Below are 14,760 nucleotides of genomic sequence, written 5' to 3' on the forward strand. Positions count from 1 at the left end.
GAAGTAAAGTGCTGTTACAATTCTCTGCTCATGCTGGAAAGGTGGTGGCATACACCAGCACTCGGGAGGCAGAGACAGGCAGATCTCTGTTAGTTTAAGGCCAGCCTAGTCTACAGAGTGAGTTCCAGGACAGGCTCCAAAGCTACAGAGAAACTTTGTCTCAAAAAAAACCAAATGAATAAATAAATAAATAAATAATTCTGTGTTCTCTTCAGGAACTGGGGAAGACAAATTCTACCTTTTATGCTACAGGTTTACCCCTAACACTCTGCCCTGGCTTCCAGATTAGTGAATAATTACTGCTTGGCTTCATTCATTTATTCGTAAAGGTGCTGGGATTGAAGCTAGGACCTGAGGTATGCTGGATACATGCTCTACCCTAAGCTACATCTCTAGCCACGCAAAAGGTATTTAAAGAGTCATAGTTTTAAGCAAAGAATTAGGCCAAGTGGGAAAGAGAGGAACCTTGGCTGACTTCATGTACTTCCTCTTTCTTTTTGGTTATTCTATTCTTATCATGCTGGCTCCCTGTAGGTCCACAAAATAACGAACACGTGCCTGCCTCTGCCCCTGTTTATTCGTCCTTCTACTACATACACCCCTCCGCTCTGTGATGAATCACTCCCAGCTGGTAGATCTCTATCCAGAGAGGCTGCTCTGGCCTCTCGGACAAAAGCAGCATTCTCAGTCTCCACACTCTGCTTTAATTTCTTCAGGTACTCATCACTATGGGACGTTCAGAGAAGTCTCTTGCTGTAGTGCTTGCTGTCCTACCGTGAGCACAAGCTCACATTCACAGAGACCTTCCATGAAAATGGAAGACAGAGACCAATCTGCTGAGTAAAATGGAAAGCCACCCAGAAAGCAGAACAGGATCAGAGAGCTGAACATGTGTGTGTGTGTGAGCCCTCACACGGGTGTGTGTATGCACACGTGTCAATCTGTTGGATACACAATGATCATTTCTTAAATTCTACAAGAATTCTCTGGGAAGGCCAGCAAGTATTTATCAAGCACATGCTGTATAAGACTGATGGCCTAAGTTCAACACCCAGAACCCATGTAAAACCCAGAGGTGTAACGTGAGCATCTGTGATCCCAGCACTGCCACAGGGAGAGGGTGGCCTGGACAGGAGAATTCCCTAGAAGTTAGTGCGCAGTGAGCTTGGAACACACAGTGCGACAGCAGACACAAGAGAAACCTTGCTTCAAAACAAGGTGGAAGGAGAGAACTCCCCAAAAAAAGACTTCAGACCTCTACACACTACAAACACCTATTATATAGATATGTTCGTAAAAAATACACTTCAGAGCTCTACAAACTATGAACACTTATTATATAAATATGTTGGTAAAAAATAACTTCAGACCTTTACAAACTATGAACATCTATTATATAGATATGTTGGTAAAAACAATTCAGTTTCAAACCCTGCTTCCATGGACTATAAATATTCACAAAACTATAAATAATCACATAACTACTACTGTAAAGAAAAAAGTACCACAAATACATATAAAAGAGAGAGGCTAAAGCTGTGGTTGGTGGTGTCTGCCTCTACTAGTGGTAACCTGAGACACGGTGAAATCCCGTTTGAAGAAACAAAAAAGAGGGGATGGGAAAATGGCTCAGCTGTTAAAGAGTGTCTGCTGTTCTTAGAGAAGGCAGGAGTTCAGTTCCCAGCACCCACATCCAGTGGCTCACAAATGCCTGTGATCCCAGCTCCAGGGATCTTACTGGCTCCCACAGGTACCTACATACACATGTGTATACACAGACGCACAAATAAAAAATGAATCTTAAAACATGCCAAGCAGTGGTAGTGCATACCTTACTTAAATCTCGGCACTACAGAGGCAGAGGCAGGAGAATCTCTGAGTTCAAGGCCAGAGTGAGTTCCAGGATGGCCAAAGCTACACAGAGAAACACTGTCTTGAAAAACCAAACCAAACAAAGGCGGCAAGGAATAATGAATGAACATAAGCTAAAGCCAATTCCCAAATTTTAACTGGGTACAATTAGACAGATGATTTGTCATCCCTGAACAAAGGAAACTACAGGAGGGAGAAGGGCGAGAGGCTGGCACTGCGGAGGTAGCTCAGCGATACAGCATTCGTGGAGAAGGGCAACAGGGTTCATTCAGACACAATGAGTAGAAGGAGGCACAGGACAAATGGAAAGAAAGAGATACAAATCTGGAGATGAATGTTCAATGGATAACTTATTCCAATGCACTGCTACATGGAAGACTTGCTACCACGGCACACTTTGGTGATCACTAGATAGCTCTACCATGGTAACAGGACACTTAGATTGTATAAATCGGTCACAAAGAATAAGCTCACAGCATGCATCATTTAAATATGCCATCTCTTTGAAGTCAATGTTTTACCAGGTGGGTGAGGTAGGGAAGGCCTTTAACCTTTAACTAGGAGTAGTAGGGAACAGAGGCAGATGGATCACTGTGAGTTCAAGGCCAGCTTCATCTATAGTGAGTTATGGGCTAGGTTAGGACTACATAGTGAGACCATGTTAAATTAATTAATCTGTGTGTACAGTATATGCACGTGTGTAGAGGTGTGTATCCAGGTGCACTTGCCCATGCTGGTATAAGTGGAGGCCAAAAGTTAATGCCAGGATGTCTTTCCTTGATTGTTTTTGCACTGTTTTTTAAAGACAGGGTCTTTTTAAAAAATTATTAGTTCTGTATCATCGTCATCATCGTCATTGAGACAGAGTCTCACTCACTATGTAGCCCTGGCTGGCCTGGAACTCTTTATTTTTATTTTATGTGTGTATGAGTATTTTGTCTGCATGCATGCCTGTGTACTGTGTGCATGCTTGGTGCCCAAAGATGTCAGAAGAGAATGTTGGATCCCATGGAACTAGAATTAAAATGGTTGTGAGTCACTATGTGGGTGCTGGGAGCTGAATCCAAGCCTTCTACAAATGCAACAAGTGTTCTTAACTCTAGAGTCATCTCTCCAGTCCCCAAGATAATAAGCTATTATTTCAGTTACAATAGATGGCCAGGGTCCATCTAACTCTACCCCTTATCCCTGGAGTTACAGACAAATAATGTGACCAGGTTTCATGTGGGTTCTGAAGATCCAAATTAGGTCCTCAGGCTTGTACAGCAAGTATTTTATCTGCTGAGCCATCTCCCCATCCCAGAAGGCAATTCTTTTAAAGTGACCTTAGAGCTGAGCTAATATAATTTGTGTTTCAATTTTTGGTTTTTTTTTTTTTTTTTTTTTTGAGGAAGGGTCTCACATAGTCCAGGCTAGCCTCTCAAATTGGCTATGGAGTATGAATTTATTCTCCTGCCTCCATCTTCCAAGTGCTAGAATTACAAGTGTGCACCACTATTTCTGGTTTATAGCTCAGCTCTTAACAGCTGAGTTAGCAGACTACCTAAGTTAATTACTTTTGCATTGCTGTGGCAAAATATCTGCCAGAAACAAGTAAGGGAAAGTTATTGTGGCTCATGGTCTGAGGAGATACAGTCCCTCGTGGTGGAGGCATGTCAGCGGAAGCCCGGAGTCGCTGACCACACTGTGTATTAGTTACTCAACAACCCCTTTCGGTTTTGATTGTTTTCTGTAGTTGATTTTCTATTGCTGTGATAGAACACCATAACCAAGACTACTTATAGAAGGAAGTTTATTTGGGCTTACAGTCAATGATGGCAGCATGAAGGCATGGCAGCAGGAGGCTGAGAGCTCATATCTTGAATCACAAGCAGCAAGCACAGACAGTGAATTGAGAGTGACTCCAGTCTTTCAACTCTCAAAGCCCATCCTGGTGATACACTGCCTCCAGCAAGACCACACCTCCTAAATCTCCCAAACACTAAGAAGCAAGTATTTAAATGCTGGAGACTATGGGGATGTTTCTCTCTCAAAACACCATACTATGTCTACATCAAAAAGCAAAGAGTTAAAGCTGGCTTCCTCCTTTCCCCCTTTTCATTCAGTCCAAATCCCAGCCTAGGACACAGCACCACTCACAGGGAGAGTGGGGCTTCCTTCCTCAGGTAAACCTCGCTGGAAATTCCCCGAGAAGCACACCCAACAGGTGTATGTCTTGAGTGATTCCAAATCTAGTCAAGTTGACAATGAAGGATAACAAGCCCATCACAAGTTCGGGCGAGATTACTTCTTAGTATGAAATGGTTTTGATTGTTGTATTTGGATCCAAGGCAAATTTTGCTTTGGTGTCACAAAGCACTATAAATATTGATCCTGAGTTTGAACCCAGCTCAGTCTCCATAGTAAGGTTATAGCGAGAGAGAAAAGAAAAAGAGTCATGAAATAGTGAGTAAAGGCATCTGCTGTCAAATCTGACATCTTGAATTCTGTTCCCGGTACTCAATAAGGTGGAATGGAGAAATGATTTCCACACATCATCCTCTGACCATGTACTCTGAGACATGTTCTTGCCCGTTCTACAATAATAAATGAATGTATTTTAAACTCTTAAATGAAAAGTATCTTTAATCCCAGCACTCAGGAGGGTTTAATCCTAGCACTTGAGAGGCAGAGGCAGGTGGATCTTAGTGAGTTTGAGGCCAGCCTGGTTTACAGAGCTGGTTTACAAGACAGCTAGGGCTACACAGAGAAACCCTGTCTCAAAAAAGGAAAGGAAAGGAAAGGAAAGGAAAGGAAAGGAAAGGAAAGGAAAGGAAAGGAAAGGAAAGGAAAGGAAAGGAAAGGAAAGGAAAGGAAAGGAAAGGAAAGATAGAGTATGTCTATATATATATATATATATATATATATGTCTCAAAAAACTTTTTGAGCTGAGGATGTGGCTAATGCTGATAACCTCAGAACTCACGAAACTGAAGAACTGTCAAGGCCAACCTGGGCTACATAGTGAGTTCTAGATTAGCCTAAACTACAGAATCAGACCCTATCTTAAAACAAACAAAAACAAAAAGCACTTTATTTGGTGTGTATGTGCATGTGTATGAATGGGGTGTGCATGTGTGTACATGGGCGTGGAGGTATGTGTGTATGAATGGAGTGTGCATGTGTGTACACAGGCGTGGATGTATGTGCATGTGTATGAATAAGGTGTGCATGTCTGTACACAGGCGTGGATGTATGTGCATGTGTATGAATGGGGTGTGCATGTGTGTGTGCACAGGCGTGTAAGAGGACAACCTTTGGTGTCACTCCTCAGGTACTGCCCACTCCTTTTTTGGAGACTGTCTTTCACTGGCCTGGAACTTGCCAATTAGGGTACGATAATTGCCAGTAAGCCCCAGATATCCATTTTTCTCTGCTTCCCCAGTGCTTGGATTACAGCATGCACCACCATGTACAGCATGTAACACATATAGCATGTTACAGCATGTAACCATGTACAGCATGTAACACATATAGCATGTTACAGCATGTAACACATATAGCATGTTACAGCATGTAACCATGTACAGCATGTAACACATATAGCATGTTACAGCATGTAACACATATAGCATGTTACAGCATGTAACCATGTACAGCATGTGACACATATAGCATGTTACAGCATGTAACACATATAGCATGTTACAGCATGTAACCATGTACAGCATGTGACACATGTAGCATGTTACAGCATGTAACCATGTATAGCATGTAACACATATAGCATGTTACAGCATGTAACCATGTACAGCATGTAGCACATATAGCATGTTACAGCATGTAACCATGTACAGCATGTAGCACATATAGCATGTTACAGCATGTAACCATGTACAGCATGTAACGAGCCTTTGGTTCTGGAAACCAAACTTGTCCTCACACTTACAAGCCAAGCACTTAACCAACTAAGCATTCTCCCTAGCCCCATTTTAACCACTTTATGTCAATAATGATCTGTTATTCTGCAAGTAGCTTGGCCTCCCCAGCTTCAAGTAAGACAGAAAAGGAGTCTGGAGCCTTTTATTAACAATTTAAAAATACTCAGCCGCATGCTCCAGTAGAGATTAAGACTTTACTAGCAAAATTCAAGTTTTAATAGTAACTTCTCCTAGATGGGTTATTCATTCACCAACCAGAACAACAGATTCGGGTTCACCTGCAGTAGCCTGGAAATGGAGAATTTTTCACGAAGTCACCTTTACTGCTTTTCTTTCTCTGGCACTAAAGACGGAAACCAGGGCCCCCCTCCTAAGCTAAGAGGGTGTTCTAGAGCTGAACACCATCCCTAGCCCCTCAGCCACACACTTTAGTAAGAGAAATTTCTCATCCCTAGACACTGTACGTGGGGTCACAAAGCAATCGTGACCGTAACCTATTCCAGAAACTTCAGCTCTACATGAAACAGACCAGGCCGATAAGCTAGAGCTAATTGCGTTTGTTTCACACTTGCCTTTGTCAACAGTTTTATCCGAACACAGCCACACCAGTTCTTATGTGTTCTGTGCATAGCTGCTTGAGTAGTCACAATGAAACTATCACCTGCAAATCCCCAATACTGACTAGGATTGCTAACGTGCGGTTCACACACATTTTGGTTCATTCATTTTGTTCCCAATTGGAATAGGTGATGATGCAGTCAGCTGTTTGGGTATTCGCCCTATGGCTCTGCTGGCGCATAAACTAACCGCAGAGAAGCTGGATGGTTCCATGCCAAAGAGACAACGAGAATGCCAAGAGTCGGCAAGTTCAAAGTAGGGAAGGTGGGGGCCATGCTTAGAAATTAGGAAAGTCTGGGAATACATCGTTAAAATACAATATGATTTCATTCTTCCTTCATCAAGCTAAACCAGGTTGGCTAAGGAGCAAACAAAGATGCCTCATGCACAAAATATTAAAGAAACTATCTACAATTAAAAGTATCCCCAACTAGCCGGACAGTGGTGGCGCACGCCTTTAATCCCAGCACTCGGGAGGCAGAGGCAGGCGGATCTCTGTGAGTTCGAGACCAGCCTGGTCTACAAGAGCTGGTTCCAGGACAGGCTCCAAAACCACAGAGAAACCCTGTCTCGAAAAACCAAAAAAAAAAAAAAAAAGAAGTATCCCCAACCATGGGCTTCTGACATTCACCCAGCCATGGTTCAGAAGCGTCAGGATGAGTCCCATGGAATTCACTCTGCAGGTAACAGGTTTTCCAGACTGCAGCTCCTCCAACTTCCCACAATCCTCGATCTCAGGCAGCATTGTGTGTATGCTCTATCTGTCTGTCTCTCTCTCATCTGCTTAGTCAGTGTCCCAAATGGTAACAGCAGTATCCATAATGCAATTCAAATAAGAAAGAGATCAAAACCCTTTCTCCCCTTCTGATGGAGGAAGGTCATTGGTTAAATAATAAAGAAACTGCTTGGCCTCATAGGTTAGAACATAGGTGGGTGGAGTAAACAGAACAGAATGCGGGGAGGAAGAGGAAGTGAGCTCAGATGCCATTTCCTCTCCTCTCTGGGGCAGATGCGATGCTGCTCCTCTCCAGAGCAGACGCAATGAAGCAAGCCGCCAGGTCGGACATGCTGAATCTTTCCCGGTAAGACTGATGCTACATAGATTATTAGAGATGGGTTGATCGGGATATGAGAATTAGCCAGTAAGGGCTAGAGCTAATGGGCCAAGCAGTGTTTAAAAGAATACAGTTTGTGTGTTGTTATTTTGGGGCATAAGCTAGCCAGGCGACCAGGAGCTGGGGCGGCAGGAACACAGCCCACAGCTCCCACAACAGAATGGCGCCCAATGTGGTAGCAGTAATTTCTCGGGTCTGCTCTGCTTGCTAGAGGCAAGCAAGTGCTCTCATCTAAGAGAAGCTTCCTGACTCACCTTTAGCTGCAAAACCCTGCAGCTTTTAAGAGGTCCTGCCACGAAACACTTAAACGGTGTTGAGGAAAAGCTGAACGCATGCTGTGAACACCTTCAAAAAATTACTTTACTCAACTGCCGACTGAGAGGAACCTAGCACACAGGTTATACCATGAAAGACCTGATTAACAGTGCCCCCATTCGGCAGGAAGCAGTTTGGAGAGAAAAAACTGCGCCCATGTTCCCAAATATTGTTTATAAACGTTCTTTTACATCTAAAGGGGGATATGATATAGATATGGATAATTTACATTGGTATAAGTTTTGCTTTGTTGATATAAATTTAAGGTCAATTTTGTTATATGTATGTATATATATATATGTATTTCTGATCTTGATTAAGGTATTGTGATTGTATAGTTCATTTAAAAATGTAATGTATATAGGTTGTTAATAGATAATCATAGTAGTCAAGTTTGTAGTCATGTTAGTTAAGATTTTCTAGATGTGCATAGATATATTTTAGATAGGCATTCTTCATATCTTTCAAAGATTATAGAATATGGCATTTTAAATGTTTTAATAACTTAGGACTTTTCATGACAATGAGACACTCTGCTCCTGGCAGCACCAATCTACTTCAAGAAGAAGATAGGCATTGAAGAGGATCCTTATGGAGTTTGATAGCCATTTGGGCAAGAAACTGCTCTTGCCTGGACTATTGTATAAACTGGACACAGAGAACCCGCAGAGAGAGAGGACTGCTGAACTTGCCTAAAGGTGAGATGATCTTTCAGGGTTCCTGATTCATGAAAGAGTCTGAGAGACATTCTGCAGGATACAGCAGATAGTGACTGAACTGCCTTTGAAATTTCCTGCTTCATGGAAATGTCTCTGGATACTATGGACCTGTAGGCCAAAGATGGATGCCCCAACGGTATAGAGGAACTTTGGGTGACTGTCTAGGCAGAGAGATGTCTCTGTGATTTCTAGAGTTTTGTAAGTTGCTTACTTCTCATTTACTTAGGTAATATTATATCCTTCTGGAGTCTTTGATGGAGTTGAAGAATAGATAGATAGTTATAGTTTTCCTTAGTTATGATAAAGATAAAATAGATGTAAATATTGTAACTGTAATTCTTACTTAATAACTGTTTTGCTATATGTAATTTTGCTATGTTAAAGTTAAAGCCTTCCTTTTTTGTTTAAACAGAAAAAGGGGAAATGATGGAGGAAGGTCATTGGTTAAATAATAAAGAAACTGCTTGGCCCTCATAGGTTAGAACATAGGTGGGTGGAGTAAACAGAACAGAATGCGGGAAGGAAGAGAAAGTGAGCTCAGATGCCATTTCCTCTCCTCTCTGGGGCAGACGCGATGCTGCTCCTCTCCAGAGCAGACGCCGCCAGGTCGGACATGCTGAATCTTTCCCGGTAAGACTGGTGCTACACAGATTATTAGAGATGGGTTAATCGGGATATGAGCATTAGTCAGTAAGGGCTAGAGCTAATGGGCCAAGCAGTGTTTAAAAGAATACAGTTTGTGTGTTGTTATTTTGGGGCATATGCTAGCTAGGCGACCAGGAGCTGGGGCGGCAGGAACACAGCCCACAGCTCCCCCCAACACCCTTCCTCTCTCCCTTTCCCTATTGCTTTGAAACAGTATTATGTTGCAGTCCAGGATAGCCTGGAATTTACTAAGTAGCCCAGGCTGGCCTTGAATTTGTGTCCATCCTCTAGTGCTGGGATTGCAGGCAAGAGCCACGACACCTAGGCAAAAGTAAGCTTGTGATGAGTACCAAATTCTTACCACAAGTGCCCTGCTCCTCTACCTACTTTAAAACAACGGAGAGGTTGGAGAAAGTCTCACGAATCAACTATTCAGCGAGTATTCAGAAGTTTAAGTTTCTGTATATGATAAGGAATCCAACACATATGTCTACAACTGGTCATGAGAGCTCTCATCCACAATTTCAGTACTTAGAGGCTGAGGCTGGAAGATCAAGTCTAAGGCTGTCCTAGCAACACAGCGAGTTTCAGGGCAGCCCGAATACAGAGTGGGACTGTCTCAAAGCCTCCCCTACCCCTACCCCCAAAAAGAATTTATATTTATAAAACAGAAAAGGTCTTCATTTTCTTCTCTACTGCAACAGATGTGGGGTATAGAATTCAGACACACTCACACCACTCTGGGGTGTGGAATTCAGACACACATTACTCTGGGGTGTAGAATTCAGACACACATCACTCTGGGGTGTGAATTCAGACACACTCACACCACTCTGGGGTGTGGAATTCAGACACACTCACACTACTCTGGGGTGTGAATTCAGACATACTCACATCACTCTTGGGTGTTGAATTCAGACACACTCACACCACTCTGGGGTGTGGAATTCAGACACACTCACACCACTCTGGGGTGTGGAATTCAGACACACTCACACCACTCTGGGGTGTGGAATTCAGACACACTCACACCACTCTGGGGTGTGGAATTCAGACACACTCACACCACTCTGGGGTGTGGAATTCAGACACACTCACACCACTCTGGGGTGTGGAATTCTGACACACTCACACCACTCTGGGGTGTGGAATTCAGACATACTCACACCATTCTGGGGTGTGGAATTCAGACACACTCACACCACTCTGGGGTGTGGAATTCTGACACACTCACACCACTCTGGGGTATGGAATTCTGACACACATCACTCTGGGATGTGAATTCAGACAAACTCGCACCACTCTGGTGTGTGGAATTCAGACACACTCACATCACTCTGGGGTGTGGAATTCTGACACACATCACTCTGGGGTGTGAATTCAGACAAACTCACACCACTCTGGGGTGTGAATTCAGACACACTCACACTACTCTGGGGTGTGATGAATTCAGACACACACTACTCTGGGGTGTGAATTCAGACAAACTCACACCACTCTGGGGTGTGAATTCAGTCACACTCACACTACTCTCGGATGTGAATTCAGACACACATCACTCTGGGGTGTGAATTCAGACACACTCACACCACTCTGGGGTGTGGAATTCAGACACACATCACTCTGGGGTGTGAATTCAGACAAATTTATACCACTCTGGGGTGTGAATTCAGACACACTCACACCACTCTGGGGTGTGGAATTCTGACACACATCACTCTGGGGTGTGAATTCAGACAAACTCACACCACTCTGGGGTGTGAATTCAGACACACTCACACTACTCTGGGGTGTGATGAATTCAGACACACACTACTCTGGGGTGTGAATTCAGACAAACTCACACCACTCTGGGGTGTGAATTCAGTCACACTCACACTACTCTCGGATGTGAATTCAGACACACATCACTCTGGGATGTGAATTCAGACACACTCACACCACTCTGGGGTGTGGAATTCAGACACATATCACTCTGGGGTGTGAATTCAGACAAATTCATACCACTCTGGGGTGTGAATTCAGACACACTCACACCACTCTGGGGTGTGGAATTCTGACACACATCACTCTGGGGTGTGAATTCAGACAAACTCACACCACTCTGGGGTGTGGAATTCAGACACACTCACACCACTCTGGGGTATGGAATTCAGACACACTCACACCACTCTGGGGTGTGGAATTCAGACACACTCACACCACTCTGGGGTGTGAATTCAGACACACATCACTGCCATCCGCGCTCACAGGCGACACTAACAATGGGTTGGTCGGTTGTATCCTGCTCTGCTTCATGCCATCCGAAGCGCAGGTGAGTAAGTCAACAGAGGACGTAAAAGCATTGCTTCCACCCATACAAAAATAGCTATGCTGGATCTCAGCTAATAGTTTTGTGCCTCGGACAAATCCCTTAATAGCTCTAAGCTTCGGGGTTTTTCAATCTACAAATAAATGGCTTTAATAGAGACCTCTATGGATTCTTTCTAACATGGTTACTCTAGCTATGTGATTATCCCTGTGTAACACACTATAGTATACATAACAGAAACGGCACCAACAAGTTCTGACCTCATTTCCTTCCCCGCCTACTCTCCTATCACAAACAGGGCATGATTCCAGGCTTACATGTGCAGCACTTAAAGCCAGTTTCAGCCAAGGTTCTGTACCTGGATTTAGTGGATCAAAAGAAAATATTCTAATACTGTGTCTTTCGCATTTCTTTCTGGAGGCTACATTCTCAGATCCTAGTTCAAAACTTTAGCAGGAACAGGAGAGATGGCTGTCAGGTCAAATATCGGACATACAAGACCCTCTGATTTGAATTCAACCCTCACAATTCATATAAAGATGGGAGAATCGGCTCTACAAAGTTGTATTCTGACCTCCCCACATACCACCACACACACCCCACACACATCACACACACACTCACACATATCCCACACCCACCCACACCACACACACCACACACACATCACACTCACACATATCCCACACTCACCCACACCACACACACATCACACACACACTCACACATATCCCACACTCACCCACACCACACACACATCACACTCACACATACCACACACCCACCCACACATCACACACACACCACATACACATCACACTCACACATATCCCACACACACACATCACATTCACACATACCACACACCCACCCACACATCACACACACACCACACACACACCATACACAGTCCTCCTCTCTCCCCTTCAGGTCTGAATACTAAATAAGTAGGGTTGGTGATATTCTTCCCCTTCTGTTTCCACAAACACAGAAGAAGGGTATGTGAGTTGAGGGGAACAGAAACAAACCACTTGCTGACTTGAGATCTCATGAGGGAGAATACTCCCTGAATCTGGGAGTTGGGGCTTCTGCCCAGCTGGCTGGACCCAGATGAACCTGATGTACACTGACTAAACCTTGGGTGTCTGTTGGAGGAATGGAGAGGAAACGGGACGAGGAGAACCTCCATGGATACAAATAGCTATCCAGACCTCAGTCACATCCCATAGGTTGCCAAGAAGCCCCGTACTAACTTCTAGCCATTAAGGGGAAAGGACATGCCAAAGAGAAGAAACATGGATTTTTTTTTCTAATAAGAAGTTCAAATTATTACAAATAGAAAGGGGGCTTTACTCTATTTTTAAATAATTAATTAGTTTAGAGACAGGGTCTCACTGTGTAGCTCTAGCCTGGAACTCACAGAGATCTGCCTGCTTCTGCCTTCACAGTGCTGGGATTAAAGGTGTATTACCTCCACACATTAAAAAAAAATGAATATATTACTCTTTTCTGCCATACTCCTACCTAACTATCCAAATGGTTACCAAGGAATTTAAATTTAACTATTTCCAAAGGCAAAGTGAGTCTATGTCCAAGCACCAGCAGTGAGCTTTGAGGGTATAAGAGCCTTGGATGCTCACTCTCACTCTGCCGTGGGGAGAGAGGGAAGAAGAGGATGTATAGGTTAAGAGTGGGTGCACTTGAACTGATGTGGCTTAATTCAAAGTCACAAACGTGTAACTGAATTCAGTGCAGCCTGTGTCCGTCACAGAAGACAACACAAGAGCATGGAGATTACATCTAACCCTACTTTCGCCTAATCCAGCCTGTGACCTTGCACAAGCCCTTTCTGGACTTGGTCTCAACTGTTAAATGCAAGCATTTCAAGTAGAGCAGTGGATTGATTGCAAATTCTTTGCAGGCAAGGAACATAAATAAACTCAGATAAATTCAAAACTGCACCCTAAGACCAAGTGTGGTGAGGCATGTCTTTAATCTGAATACCCAGAGAAACAAGAGGATCACAAATTCAAGGTCATTCTCAGTTACTTAGCAAATTCTGGCTCAGGACACTTGAGACCATGTCTCAAAAAACAAACACAAATAGCCAGGGTACTGGTGCACGCCTTTAATCCCAGCACTTGGGAGGCAGAGGCAGGCAGATCTGTGAGGTCAAAGTCAGCCAGGTCTACATAGTGAGTTCCAGGACAGCCAAAGCTACATAGTGAGACCCTTGTCTTGAAAACAAACAAACAACAAAATACAAATAAAACAAAGAAAAACCCTGCAAATGGAACACATACATTTATTTATACTTTCTCTGGAAACATCATTAAATTATTATTAATGAGTCAGATGTAACGGCATGTGCCTATAGTTCCAGTTACTTGGAAAACAAGGCAAGAAGACAACTTGAGCACAAGAGTTTTGGGCCAGCCTGTTCAACACATTAAGATCTAATCTCTTGAAATATCATTGTTAAGGGCTGGAGAGACGGCTCTGCGGTAAGAGCACTGGCAGCTCTTCCAAAGGACTCAGGTTTGATTCCCAGCACCCACACAGCAATTCACACCCATCTGTTATTGTAGTTCCACGGGATCCAATGTCCTCTCTGGCCACTAAGGGCACCAGGCACACACATACACACATACAATAAACAAACAATAAAACACAAATACCTACTATTCACTGAGCATTTATTACATGAAGTTTGAAGCTCATTAAGTAATTGAATCTTTAGTACTCGGGTAGGTGATGACGTCCATTTACAGAGAAATAAACTGACTCACTAGCATCTAAGGAATTGAAGTTCTGTCAGCTATGAAGTGGCAGACCCAGGACGCAGATTCGTGCAGAGTCTGCCATAACTGCCTCTCAGATCATCACAACAGCAAAGTTCCCAAATACAGCACAGCAAGAGATTAGAAACATCAACAAATGATTACAAGATGAAAACCAGACAAGCCAGTGCCTGACTTGATGGAGAATTCTGAGCAATGCAGAGGTCAAGCCTCCAGCTCCGAGCACTAGGAACACCAGTCTCCTGTGAAGGTGTGTCATGAGGAGAGGCCCCAAACTGGCAGTACTGGTCCCTCGACCAGGCAGGCAGCTGCTCAGTCATTGCCCTAATAAAAAAAACAGGTGGATTACCCTCTGATTAGGATGAACTCGTGACTCCAGACGTGGGTCACTGGGGCATCCGTGAATACAAAGAAGATTTACTGATTCTGAATATACTCTGAAAG

General features: G+C 43.6%; 1 protein-coding gene across 2 annotated transcripts in view; it reads right to left on the reverse strand.

Moving 5' to 3' along the window:
- Klhl18 (kelch like family member 18) overlaps positions 1 to 14,760 on the reverse strand; it is a 74,510-nt gene that overhangs the window by 56,823 nt on the left and 2,927 nt on the right. The window lies entirely within an intron of this gene.

Source organism: Chionomys nivalis, chromosome 4, assembly GCF_950005125.1.
Source record: "Chionomys nivalis chromosome 4, mChiNiv1.1, whole genome shotgun sequence".
NCBI lineage: Eukaryota > Metazoa > Chordata > Mammalia > Rodentia > Cricetidae > Chionomys > Chionomys nivalis.